The following is a 12,802-nucleotide window of genomic DNA, read 5'->3' as shown; positions in this document are numbered from 1 at the left end:
AATGGCCAGAAGAAGAATGGGTCTGCTTGTGCTGGCTGTGGTTCATGGTCGTCAAATTGTTTTCCTGAACTTTTTAGAACGTGTCTTGGATTTATTCCAAACAATGTTGCTCAGAATATTAGTTGTGGCCATATGTGTCTGCTTATATAGGCCATCAGGGGAGTTTCAGGTAGGACACTAGCTTTCTTTGATTAAGCAAGTTTTCAGTTGATTGTTGCGATGTGCAATTTTAGATGACTAAATGATATTCTGCTAAGTTAGGAAACTATTACAGCCGTTTATGCACGACTATGACTGTGATCATCTGACAGTCTTTTTATCATAATTGCAAGAAAACAGCTGAAAAGTGAGCCTTTGTCCCACCCTAATGATTTCAATCAACCCATCAAAGCATCACAGATGCAAAAGCTACAGCAGGTAATTAAGACTTGAAAGCGATTAAGACCACAGAGTTATGTGACATAGGTGAATAAGGGATGCAAATGAAAGCAATGTAAAAGAGCATAAACAGTACCCAGGTTAACCTTCAAGCAGTTTTAGTAGTTTAAAAGCAAAAGTTAAATCTCAAAATACATACTAAGTGGCAGAGCATGTTTTTATCTGTTTAAAAGCCAGATTAAGCAAATATGGCAAGGAGCTCGTGGTCAAATGCATATTACAGCACAGTCCTTTCAAAGCTACAGCCTGCAGTCTCTTCAGACTGTTTTGCCTACTTACAACCTCTTGCAATCTACTGCACATTACAGTAATTACAGTATGCTGGACCAAGCAGAACTAAACTGTTACTGAGTTGGGGTGGTCGTGGTGTGTGTGTGGGGAGGGGAGGGGGCAGATCACATGCTTCCATGACTTCTGATCCACACAAGCTACAATAATCCAAGGCTGCTGTTAAACTGTTAAAAAAAAAAAAAAAACTTTACTCTTGGCCTACAGACCAAAAAACTGGTGTAGTACAGTTTGTTGCTGTGCATCTATTTTTTTTTATAAAATATCAACACAAAATGCACATGAAATGTATAAAGCTCATGCCAACACTAAACTCAACGTCTTTCTCTTTGCATAGATGGTTTCATTCACTTACTGTTTGTGAGAAAACACGGAAAAGCCGCCGCAAGTACTCAGTAAGACGGCTGGTTCCGCGTTCAACATGGCAGCTGGTGCGCAGGGGCCTGCATCCACTAGCCTGATGGAGCGCGGAGAAACCGCTGCATGCCCAGTGAACAAGGCGGCGGATTCCGCGTACGACACGGCGGTTTGCACGCATGGGCCTACCACTAGCAGTACGGCTGAACGCGGGGAAACCACCACATGCTCTGACAGCGGTGCGGCTGGCCCCGCGTTCAAACCTACAGATGCATTACAACACATGTCTGGTGTGGCTGGGACTGATAGTCCACACAGGTTCAGAAGGACGCGCGCGCGCGCTAAGAGACAGAGCCTTTATGGCAGTCAGAAGGGTGTCAGCTGATCTAGCCGATCAGCTGACAATAATATCAGTTTTCATTGGTCCAGCATTTAGGGGAGGCGCTGGAGAGCGCGTGGGTATGTATACTGGGTGCTGGTCATTTCTCTGCTGTCTGGCGTTGCGATCACTACGTGGTAGCACTCAGACCTTGTCAGTATCTGTGATATTATCTGTGTTATTATCTAGACCAGTTCCTAGGTGTTGATGATCAAGGACCTCACACCTCAGTCTAGGGAAAACTGTATATTATCTGTGTTATTATCTAGACCAGTTCCTAGGTGTTAATGACCAGGGACCTCACACCTCAGACTAGGAATTAGCTTTACCATCTAGTTATACTCAGACCAGTTCCAGGGTGTTGATGATCAAGGAGCTCACACCCAAGACTAGGCATTGTTGATTATTTGTTATGACCTTCTGCTTTCCTGACTACTCTTCTGATCTCTGATTAGGTACTTCGCTATATCTGATACTCTGTTGCCAAACTCGGCTTGTCTTAGGATTCCACATCTGGCTCTTGTCTCTGTCCTTGATCTGTCTGTCTGTTGCCGACCCGGCTTGCCCGACCTCAAGAGCTATCTCCTCAGTCTAGAGATAGCTCACAGACTTGTGGGTGACACCCTTCCTTGGTGTCACTCACACTCTGTCCTTCCTACTCCTAGCCTGACCCCTCCCTCGGGAGAGTCTCAGGCTTGCGGAAGGAATGTGTTACTGTGCAGGACTCCTTACTGCTGTGCACCTGCTCCTCAGGTGCAGTCCTCAAAGTATTTCTGTTGCACCAAACACTCTTATCACCCAGGTGTCCAGAGGTTAGAGATATATCTGATTATCGGTGATACTGCAGATCATCAATAATCGGGTATATATCTGTATTCTCGGTGATACTGCAGATCACCGGTAATCAGACCCTCTCTGTGTTACACCGATCGTTACACTGTACTTTTGACAGGGTCACTGAGAACAGGAAGTAAGAGGCAGTCTCTCTAGTGATGACATAAATAGTGGGAAAACCGCAGAGGACATTTAACTCTTAACTGCTCTGAACATTCGTAGGGAACAAGGTTAGTATGAAATCTAGTTTGAAAGTCCGTTGGATTACCAATTAATCTAAGCTTTCATATATGGCTTAGTGTTAGACCTTGTATGGTTGCTTTTCAATTTTTTATGAAAAAAAATGCTCTTCAACATCTTCAGGAGTTAACCATTTCTTTAGCCTAGTAATCAAAGATGAATATTTCAGTGTCCACTATGGCTTACTGACCTCTGCTGAATATTTCCACTGCCAGCAGGGCAGTAGATGTCGCGAACCTCCGATTTTCGGTTCGCGAACTCAGTTTGCGAACTTCCGTGGAAGGTTCGGTTCGCGGAAAAGTTCACGAACTGCAATAGACTTCAATGGGGAGGCGAACTTAAAAATTTAGAAAAATTTCTACCGGCTGGAAAAATGATAGAAAACATGTTTCAAGGGATCTTATACCCGGAGGAAGACATGATTGAGTGAAATACACATCAAAAGTCCCAGGCAAAAATCTAGATTTCACATAAACCCCTATTTTAGGGTCACAAATCTCATTCAATGTTCAATTACAGGCCTACACTACTTTACAACATCAGGCAGTGCATCTCTCTCTCCGTCACTCCTTCTCTCCTCCCGGAGGGAGGAGGGTCTCATCTTCAAGGGAATTGTAGAATTTCAAAAGCCAGCTTATATACCTTGTCCAGGAATTGAACCCAGGTCTTGGCCGGGAATGGAACCCAGGTCTGAGTGCATGGTAGATAGCTCTCTTAACCGCTATACCACCACCAACTCTACATTCTGAAACCAGCCTAGCATGTACCAGTATGATATATCCTAGAGAAAAATGAGCTAGGATTTGTAGGCTTTCAAAAGCCAGCTTACACATACCTTGGCCGGGAATTGAACCCAGGTCTGAGTGCATGGTAGATGGCTCTCTTAACCGCTATGACACCACCAACACTACATTCTGAAGCCAGCCTAGCATGTACCACTGTGATATACCCAAGAAAAAAATGAGCTTGCTCTCCTCTCTCTCTTTAGGACTTGATGGTTTTAAGCAGAAAATTCACTTCAGTGGCATCAATGGATACCAGCAGAATTTCACAGGCAATTTCGGAATTCTGCCGGATTGAAAAAGCAATTCCGTTCCGACCAAACAGAATGGAATGACCAATTTCCGCCGAAAATTGCGGAAAATACAATTCTGCGGCAAAGCGGTGACAATCCCTACTAGAGAGAGAGAGAGAGAGAGATTAATCTACATGGCTATGTGGGGTTCTCTTCAGACAACTGTTGAACACAAAAGGCAAGGCCATGCCTGGGTGGGGTTGAACCACCAACCTTTTAGTTAACAGCCAAACACGCTAACCAATTGTGCCACAGAAACTGTTCTATTCCTGGCCAATGTGAGTTGCCTTTTGACATACTACACATCCTTAAGCAAGCTCATTTTTCTCTAGGATATATGATAATGGTACATGCTAGGCTGGTTTCAGAATGTAGTGTTGGTGGTGGCATAGCGGTTAAGAGAGCTATCTACCATGTACTCAGACCTGGGTTCAATTCCCAGCCAAGGTATGTAAGCTGGCTTTTGAAAGCCTACAAATTTAAGCAAGCTCATTTTTCTCCAGGCTATATCACAATGGTACATGCTAGGCTGCCTTCAGCATGTAGTGTTGGTTGGGGTATAGCGGCTAAGAGAGCTATCTACCATGCACTCAGACCTGGGTTCAATTTCCGGCCAAGACCTGGGTTCAATTCCCGGCCAAGGTATATAAGCTGGCTTTTGAAATTCTACAATTCCCTTGAAGATGAGGGAGGAGGGAGTGAGGAAAGTAATAACAATTATCTAGGAACAAGCTTATAAGAGCCTAACTAAACTCTCCCTAGCAGAGTCTGTCAGCAGCTGTCCCTTAACTAATTAGTGCAGGCAGACTAGTGAGTAAAACGGCACAAGGACCTTGCCTTTTATAAGGGGGGTGGGGCTCCAGGAGTGAGTGCAGTCTGATTGGCAACAATGTGCCTGCTGACTGTGATTTAGAGGGTCAAAGTTCTGCTTAATAGAGCATTATGGGGTGAATCAAACTTCTGGGAAAGTTTGCCTTCGCAGGCGAACGCAAACCACCCGAAGTTCGCCTGGTACCGTTCGCCCGTGAACCGTTCGCGACATCTCTACAGGGCACAGCCTCTAGATTTTTTTCTGTGGTGATTTACATTTCCTGACCTTTTCTTAGCACAACCTCAGTCTTGCGAATCATAATCTGGTGGGGTCTCTTTGTTGCTTTCCTAAGGTGATGACCAGTTTACAGAGCTGCCTTGACACTTCTTGCCATTATTTCTCAATTGCTTCTTCAATCTTCTCTCAAGATCAACCTTGAGATTAAAATGGGTACTAATATGTAGATTACATTATTGATCAAGACCTCATTTTATATAATTTAAGGTCAATTTAGTCTAAATACACGAACACTTTACATATTAAAAGCAGTTCCAATTAGTGCCCAACAAAGAGCAAACATTTATAGATTATTTAACCACTTCAGCCTTCAGTCGTTTTCACTTTATGCATCTGAGCAATTTTCACCTCCCATTCATTAGCCTATAACTTTATCACTACTTATCACAATGAACTGATCTATATCTTGTTTTTTCTGCCACCAATTAGGCTTTCTTTGGGGGGGGGGGGGTACATTTTGCTAAGAGCCACTTTACTGCAAATGCATTTTAACAGGAAGAATAAGAAAAAAACTGAAAATCATTATTTCTCAGTTTGCAGCCATTATAGTTTTAAAATAATACATGCCTCCATAATTAAAACTCACGTATTGTATTTACCCATATGTCCCGGTTATTACACTGTTAAAATTATGTCCCTATCACAATGTATGGCGACAATATTTTATTTGGAAATAAAGGTGCATTTTTTTCCGTTTTGCATCTATCACTATTTACAAGTTTAAAATAAAAAAAAAATAGAAATATTTCATCTTTACATTGATATTTAAAAAGTTTAGACCCTTAGGTAAATATTTACATGTTTTTTTTTTATTGTAATGTTTTTTTTTTTTGTATTAAACATTTTATTTGGGTATTTTTGGGAGGGTGGGATGTAAACCATAGTTTTATAATGTAAATGTGTCTTGAGTTTTATTTTTTTCACTTTTAGTTGTAGTTTTACTTTTTGGCCACAAGATGGCGGCCATGAGTTTGTTTATATGAATTCACTCTAAGCGTAACACACGCTTAGAGCGACGCATGGGGTACGTTACAGCCAGAAAAAGCGAAGCTTCCGAGAGAAGCTTTCGCTTTTTCAGCGGGGGAGAGAAATCAGTGATCGGGCACCATAGCCCGATTCACTGATTGCCAGGCTAACGAACCGCAGCCGCCGCGGGAGCGCGCGGACCGCACATGGCCTCCTAGGCGTAGCTAGTACGTCCAGGAGGCCAAAGTAGTTAATGTTACTTCAGTGAGCTTAAGACGAGGGAAACAAATTTTAATGTTTTGGCTAGATGGTATTGGACCCCTGTTAAATTGGTCTTGATGTATCCAAAGGGTTGATGATACATGCCCACAGTTGAGAGCTTTTTGGGATGGAGTTCTTTTAAATATTAATAGAGTAGTCATTCACCAAATTAAATATGATCCATTAGAGGTGCTGTTGCACAATTCTTCCATGTCGGTGGGTAGGTATAAAAAAAAGTCTGTGTTGCCTCAGTTGCTTACTGCAGCCAATAGTTTAATTCCAGTTAATCGGAGACTCCATGGCCCTCCTTCTCTGTATGTCACTTCTGTCAGATTTCCACCACCTACTGTGATAGCAACATGGAAGAAAAGTAATTTGGGGGTCATTTTACTCTGGGGGAAAAAAACATACTTTTTCTTTGTTGGCACATATTTTAAATTTGACAATTTTTCACCATAGTGCCCCTTTAATAAAAGATGCAGAGGAACAGATTGCTTGACAATTGGATAGGTAGGATAACTTTTGCTCTAAATGGATGAGTTGGATGGGATTTAGGAGTCTGAAGAGTATGGAGAGATTGAGGGATCTGGGAGGGGGGGGGGGGGTTAGGGGTGGAGGTGAGGTTTTTTTCTTCGTTTTTGTTGAATATTTTATTTGTATTGTGGTTCTGTAATGATCCGCTCAGCTGCCTGCGCAAGCAGGCAGCTTTTTGAGCACTGTTCAGGTCTGCATTCTGCAGGTCTCTGGAAGAGAGACCTTTTGTCAGTTTTGCAGCTTGCTGCTGCTGGGGAATTAGCATACGTTTGTCATGCAAATTTCCTAGCCACATCCTCTGGAGGTTTGTTTTATAAATACCATGTGATATCACAGACCTGGGCTGGTCATAAGGGTTAGTCCTGTGAAACACTCCTGGAGTGTCAGCCTTGCTCATTGTTCGAAGATTATCTTAGAGTAATTCCTGGGACTGCACTAGGCAGATTCCCTAGTGCAGTTAGGATTGCATATCTGTTTTGTTTGTCTGTTGCGATTGTTCTGTCCCAGCGGTGGTCGACAGGAAGTCGTTCTGATCTTTGTTCTTGGAGTATAGCTGGAGCAGCGGTTGCTACCAGCTATCTCCTCTATCTGTCTTGCCTGGATCGCACTCGCCTAGCGCTAGTGCTGTGGATCCGTCTGATCTCCATCTCTCTTGCTGTTATCTCTCACTTATTCCTGTTTTCGTGTATCTGTCTTGTCTGCTATGAACGCTTGCTGGAGGCTCGGTGGGGTAACCGTTAAGCAAGCGCTCGCGTCCTCTGTTTCCTGTTTGTCTGTCGGTGGTTAGTTAGGCGTGCTTGTCTCTGTTGTGCTTAACACGCGGAGACTGCGCATAAATGCGTGCACTGTTGCAAATGAGTGCGGTGTTCGCGTTTAGTTAGCGTTTGTTATTTTCCTTATCTTCTCATTGTATGATTTGCTGTGCCTTTGCTACTCTCGTGCTCTGCCTTGCTGTAGCCTTGTGTCACCTCTGGCAATCGCCTCTCCCGCGATTGCGTTCCTACTTCATATCTGCTGTTGTGTATGCACTGTCGCGGGTTGGCGACTAGTTTGGTGCACACACATACAATCTGTCCCTTTGCTCAATCTCTTTCGCAATCACTTCTCAGGCGATTGCGTTCTCACTCGGTTTCCTTTGTTGTGTGTCCACCGTCGCAGGTTGGCTGCTAGATTGGTGGACATACATACATTCCTCATCTGTGCTTATTCGGTCTTGTGTCGCTGTTAGCAATCGCCATCTTTGGCGATTGCCTTCTCACTTTGTCTTCCTGGTTGTGTGTTCATCATCGCAGGGTGGCGACTAGATTGGTGGATACACATACCCTCTGTCGCTTTGATTTCTCTCTTTCTGGGCTATCTTGCCCTGCGTTTCTTCCCTTCGTGCAATTCCTGTCTTGCGTCTGTGGCAGAGCAGAGGAGCTGTTCCTCTGCACTCCACAGCTCCACCTGCCGACAGGAATTTCCCTCTACAGGTGCATTGCACCTTTTGCTGGGTTCCCTCAAATTATACGCTTGTGGAGGATTTCCGCAGGAGAGAATTCCACAATCGTTACAGGTTCATTGACTTTTTTTGCATTTATAAAAATTAATTATATGATACAAGTAATAGTTATCACTGCATAGTACTTTTTTAGTTTCAAAAGTTTTTATTACATTTTCAGAGAACAGAAAACCGTAACAATGGAATAACTAACCCCATGCAGGTTTCACAGCGATATGGGATGGAACTTTGGCATCTAAAGGTAATAGAAAGAGAGAGAGAAAAAAAAGAACTAATCAAGGGACAAGCAGCGACCATAAACAGTAGCAAAAAGTGAAGAGGATAATACACAGCTTGAGACTCAAAAAAGACGACTACATTTGAGTCAGAAAAACAAAAGGTAAGAGGAGGCCCACATTGTCTGCATGATCAACCCAGGGGGACCATGTTTCAATGAACGGAAGCATGTGGTCCTCCACTATTGCCAGCATCTGTGTTTTGCCTCCTTACAGTAAGTCAATAGTCTACACACTCCTCTAATAAAAGGCCTTTTTCAGATTGGCCACGCCTTTAAAATGAACAAAAATGCATCATAGAGCAACTCAACACGTGTCACCCTGTGTAAGCAAAACAGCAAGCCAAACATTCATCAGCAAGAGGTATGGGGGAGGGGTCCACAATCTGTGGTGTCAGGCTCCTCCCCTCCTACTTTCCCTGCTCACCGCAAAATCTCTTGAGTGAATGCATGTCCCAGCCACCAGGGCTCCCAACCTTATATTCTGAAGAGAAATTTCCATACATATGCTTAAAGAGACACTGTAAATTCAAAAACTGTCCCCTGGGAGGTACTCACCTCGGGAGGGGGAAGCCCCCGGATCCTAATAAGGCTTCCCCCGTCCTCCTCTGTCCTACGAGGGTCTCGCTGCAGCCCTCTGAACAGCGGCCCGACAGACCCGACAGCCTGTTCAATATTTACCTTTCCAGGCTACAGCGGGGGCACTGTATCGGCTCTTCTAATGGAGCTAGGCGGAAATAACCAATCTCCGTCGGGTCCACTCTACTGTGCAGGCACAAGAGACTTGCGTCTGCGCAGTAGAGTGGCCCGACGGAGAACGGCTATTTCCGCTTATCTACGTGGGAAGAGCGGATACTGCGCCTGCGCTGGAGCCAAAAGGTAGCTAGCCGCCGCCCGGATGTGAGCTTCACGACTGGGCGGCTGAAATGGTTAAAGGGGCACTATGGCGAAAAATTGTAAAATGTAAAATATGTGCAAACATATACAAATAAGAAGTACATTTTTTCCAGAGTAAAATGAGCCATAAATTACTTATCTCCTATGTTGTGGTCACTTACAGTAGGTAGTATAAATCTGACAGAAGTGACAGGTTTTGGACTAGTCCACCTCTTCATAGGGGGATTCTCAGGGATGTATTTATTTTCAAAAGCACTTGAAGTGAATGGAAGTTGCTCTGTCCAACTGCCAAAAAACTGTGTAACAAGCAGGGAAGCAGGCCAGCATCATTGCTTAAATCCTTTTTAAATCCTTTTTAGGGCCTGAGCCAACTGATGCAGTTGTGTCCGCTTTTCAGTCACATTTCAATGTTACAGATGCTGTAAAGCAGACAGAAGTGGACACAACTGCATTAGTGGGCTCAGGCCCTTAGGGAATATCTTTGTAAAAAAAAAAAAGTCTTGCTGAGAATGTCCTATGAAGAGATGGACTAGTTCGCTTCTGTTAGATTTCTACTACCTACTGTAAGTGACAGCAACATGGGAGAAAAATAATTTATGGCTCAGGAAAAAAAAATATACTTCTTATTTGTCTAGGTTTGCACATATTTTAAATTTTAAAATTTTTCGTCAGAGTGTCCATTCAATAACAAAGCTCCCATACATGCTAGAATCAGCAAATTTTAAGTGTATGTAAGGAAGAAAATAGATTTTGAATACATAAAAGAAATGTACTGGGAAATAAGTTAGCGATAAAGGGCATCTCTGCAGGCAATTTCTTTTAAAAATGTGTACACAAAGTGTTCAAAAACCCAGACAGTGGCATGGCAAAAGGGGATCAATTGAGAAATGTTCCCCCCAAAAATACGTATTTTACACAAATGTTTTTTTAAACATTTAAAAAAAAAATAGATGTCAATGTACGGCAACTTCAGGGGTTAATAGCAAATTCCCCCATACATGTTAGAATCACCAAATTTGCATGGTATATAAAGGAGAACTGTGGGAACAAAATGAAACATTTTTTTCAAAAAGACCTTATAGTTTTGGAGAAAATTTATTTTGAATATGTAAAAGATTTTTTTTTTTTTTTAAAGTCAGCAAAATTACATTCTGCAGCATAATTCAGAATGCCATTGCTCTGGGGCTTGCTATACCTCCCTATAGCAAGTCCAGAGCTGGAAATGGGATCGACGTGTGGGACGGTTCGTCGGTCAAGCATGTGCAGTATAGATGCACCGGTCTCTGAAAGCACTTGGGGACACAAGTGATTCTGAAGCCTTCCGTGGAGTCCTGAAGGTGCAGAATTTCCAAAGGGACAGCAATGGACCATTGGCACAGACAAAGTACTGGGAAGGGTCTATGGGATCCAAAGTTTTCCCTCTCCATAGGGGAGTACGCAACTTTTTTTTCAGTGTCGATTCAGATTTGCCTTAACTCCAAAGTCAATTTGCATTATTGTGCTGTGGCCTGAAGTGCATTTATGCGCATATCTACTGCTCAGATATTTCCATCATTCTAACTTTGGACCAGAGTGCCGTTGTGGTAAATGCACGGCACTCTACCACTAAAGGTATAAGTCCCAATGTGAGTGCCAAACTCGATGATTTGTAGTAATTAATACTTATGCATGAAAATGGCAATATTCTCTTTGCATGAATTTTCGCAAAAACAATGTTAAATTCTATTTTCGAGCAAAAATGGCATTGAGAATAAGTTTTGATATTTGAGTTTTTTCAATAATTTTACAGTAAAAATATTGAAGGTTTGCAGTAAAAATGTTCGCAGTAAAAATAGTCTTTCCACTTTTCCACGTTTTTGCAAATTATCGTGGTATAGTATCGATATTTGCTTCATTTCCTCAAAATCAAAAATAGCATTTTCAATGCAAAAATTAGTTTGGTGAAAAATCGCAAGCAACACTGGTCCAGTGGAGGACTATATGCATGGGATTGGATCAGCAGTCCTGTTATATGTTCAAACACTAACTGTGCACAAATGATCCAACAATGGGTCAAATCTCCTCTTCACAAGGCAAATGACAATCTAATAGTGCAACTGGTTTCCTTTGACTAGAGACAGGCAATTTCCATACCAACCACTCCGCCCCTCTTAGCGGTGTGTCTCCTTAGCAGCATCACCGCCAAGGATGAGCAGAAACTACGCCAGTGTGAATTTACGCATCGTATTTCGCATCTACACATCGTAGTTCATAGACAAAGTTTTAAAACTACACTTCTGCATTTACGCGTAGCGAAGTACCACTGTGCGTAGTTTACGCCTGCTACGCATAGTTAACATGTGTATTGCGAAGTATACTACGATGCGGTTCTCGCGTATATTTTTCCGCGTACGGATTAAATTTACGCTTGCGCATGCCTAGAAATAGTATTGTTAGTTCTATGCATACAAAAGTACGCATTGGAAAGGGGAATGTACGCATGGAATAGGTCAAATTAAAGGGGAATTACTGTGGAAATTTTTCCACCTATGGGCATAAGCGTCTGCATACAATACGTTTTGCACTACGCGTAATTGCGTATTTTAATGCGTAGTCTACGAAATGCATACGTAGTGAATATTTGATTCCTGAGCCGTTGTTTGGCGAAGCGTAATTGCGTAAAACTATGCGTAGTTCCAGCGTAGCGAAGTTGGCTGACTACGACCATCCCTGATCACCGCTCCGCGTTAGATTTCCTGCATTCTGAATACACTTTCTGTTTGAATTTTTCAACAGTTTTTCTCTGTGTTTTTGTTGATCATTTGTATTTTGCCGAGGCTTAGCACTGATATTCTGCAAAAGTTTTCGTCCTGATAGTGTAAGCAATGAAACAAGAGGCTAGACTAATCACATAATAAGACTAGACTTTGCATAGTTATGGTATGAAGTTCTTTAATCTTTTATTGAGGTGTGCTTGGCTGACTTAACTTCACTGTTATTGTTATATTGTCTGGGTGGAGTGAACCAAAGTCTCTAATGTGCTGGGCAGCAATACATGAAATATTTTGAAGAATTTTACAACTGCGTGATGTTTTCCAAGCAGCTCACAAAATTGTTTAATGTTAAATCATTATGCAAAGCATATAAAACAAGTGACAAATGAGGCACTTGTAACCTCTAATAATAACAATTAATATTCGGTGACCCTCCCTATATTCAATATAAAAAGGGATCAGAACAGATGGAGAACATAAGGTGAAGACGAGCATCCTCTCCAAGAGCTACAGTTTATTTTCTGATCTTCTGTCCATACTGTTGTCATCATGAGCCACAGTGGTCACTTCTCTGCTGCATCATACCATGGAAGTTGCCATGCTGGTGGCCATGTCTCCAAGGTCCCAACCCACCTACATGGTATGCATCATGTAAAATCCCTCAAGTTCCATCATGGAGGAACCACAATTAGTCACCATGGAGGATCCCATACGGCAAATCACCATGGAGGATCCCATGTCTCTCTCCATGGAGGATCCCATGGTTTACATCTAGGATCCCATATTTCTCAGCATGGAAGCGCTCACAAATTTCACTGTGGTACCTCTCATCATGCCGGGTCCCATTCTGCACACCATGGAAGTTCCCAAAAAGGTCATCATGGAGATCACTATAGA

Source organism: Hyperolius riggenbachi, chromosome 12 (genome assembly GCF_040937935.1).
Source record: "Hyperolius riggenbachi isolate aHypRig1 chromosome 12, aHypRig1.pri, whole genome shotgun sequence".
In the NCBI taxonomy this organism is placed as follows: domain Eukaryota; kingdom Metazoa; phylum Chordata; class Amphibia; order Anura; family Hyperoliidae; genus Hyperolius; species Hyperolius riggenbachi.
The sequence above is the reverse complement of the archived record's forward strand: the minus strand, read 5'-3'. Positions refer to the sequence as shown.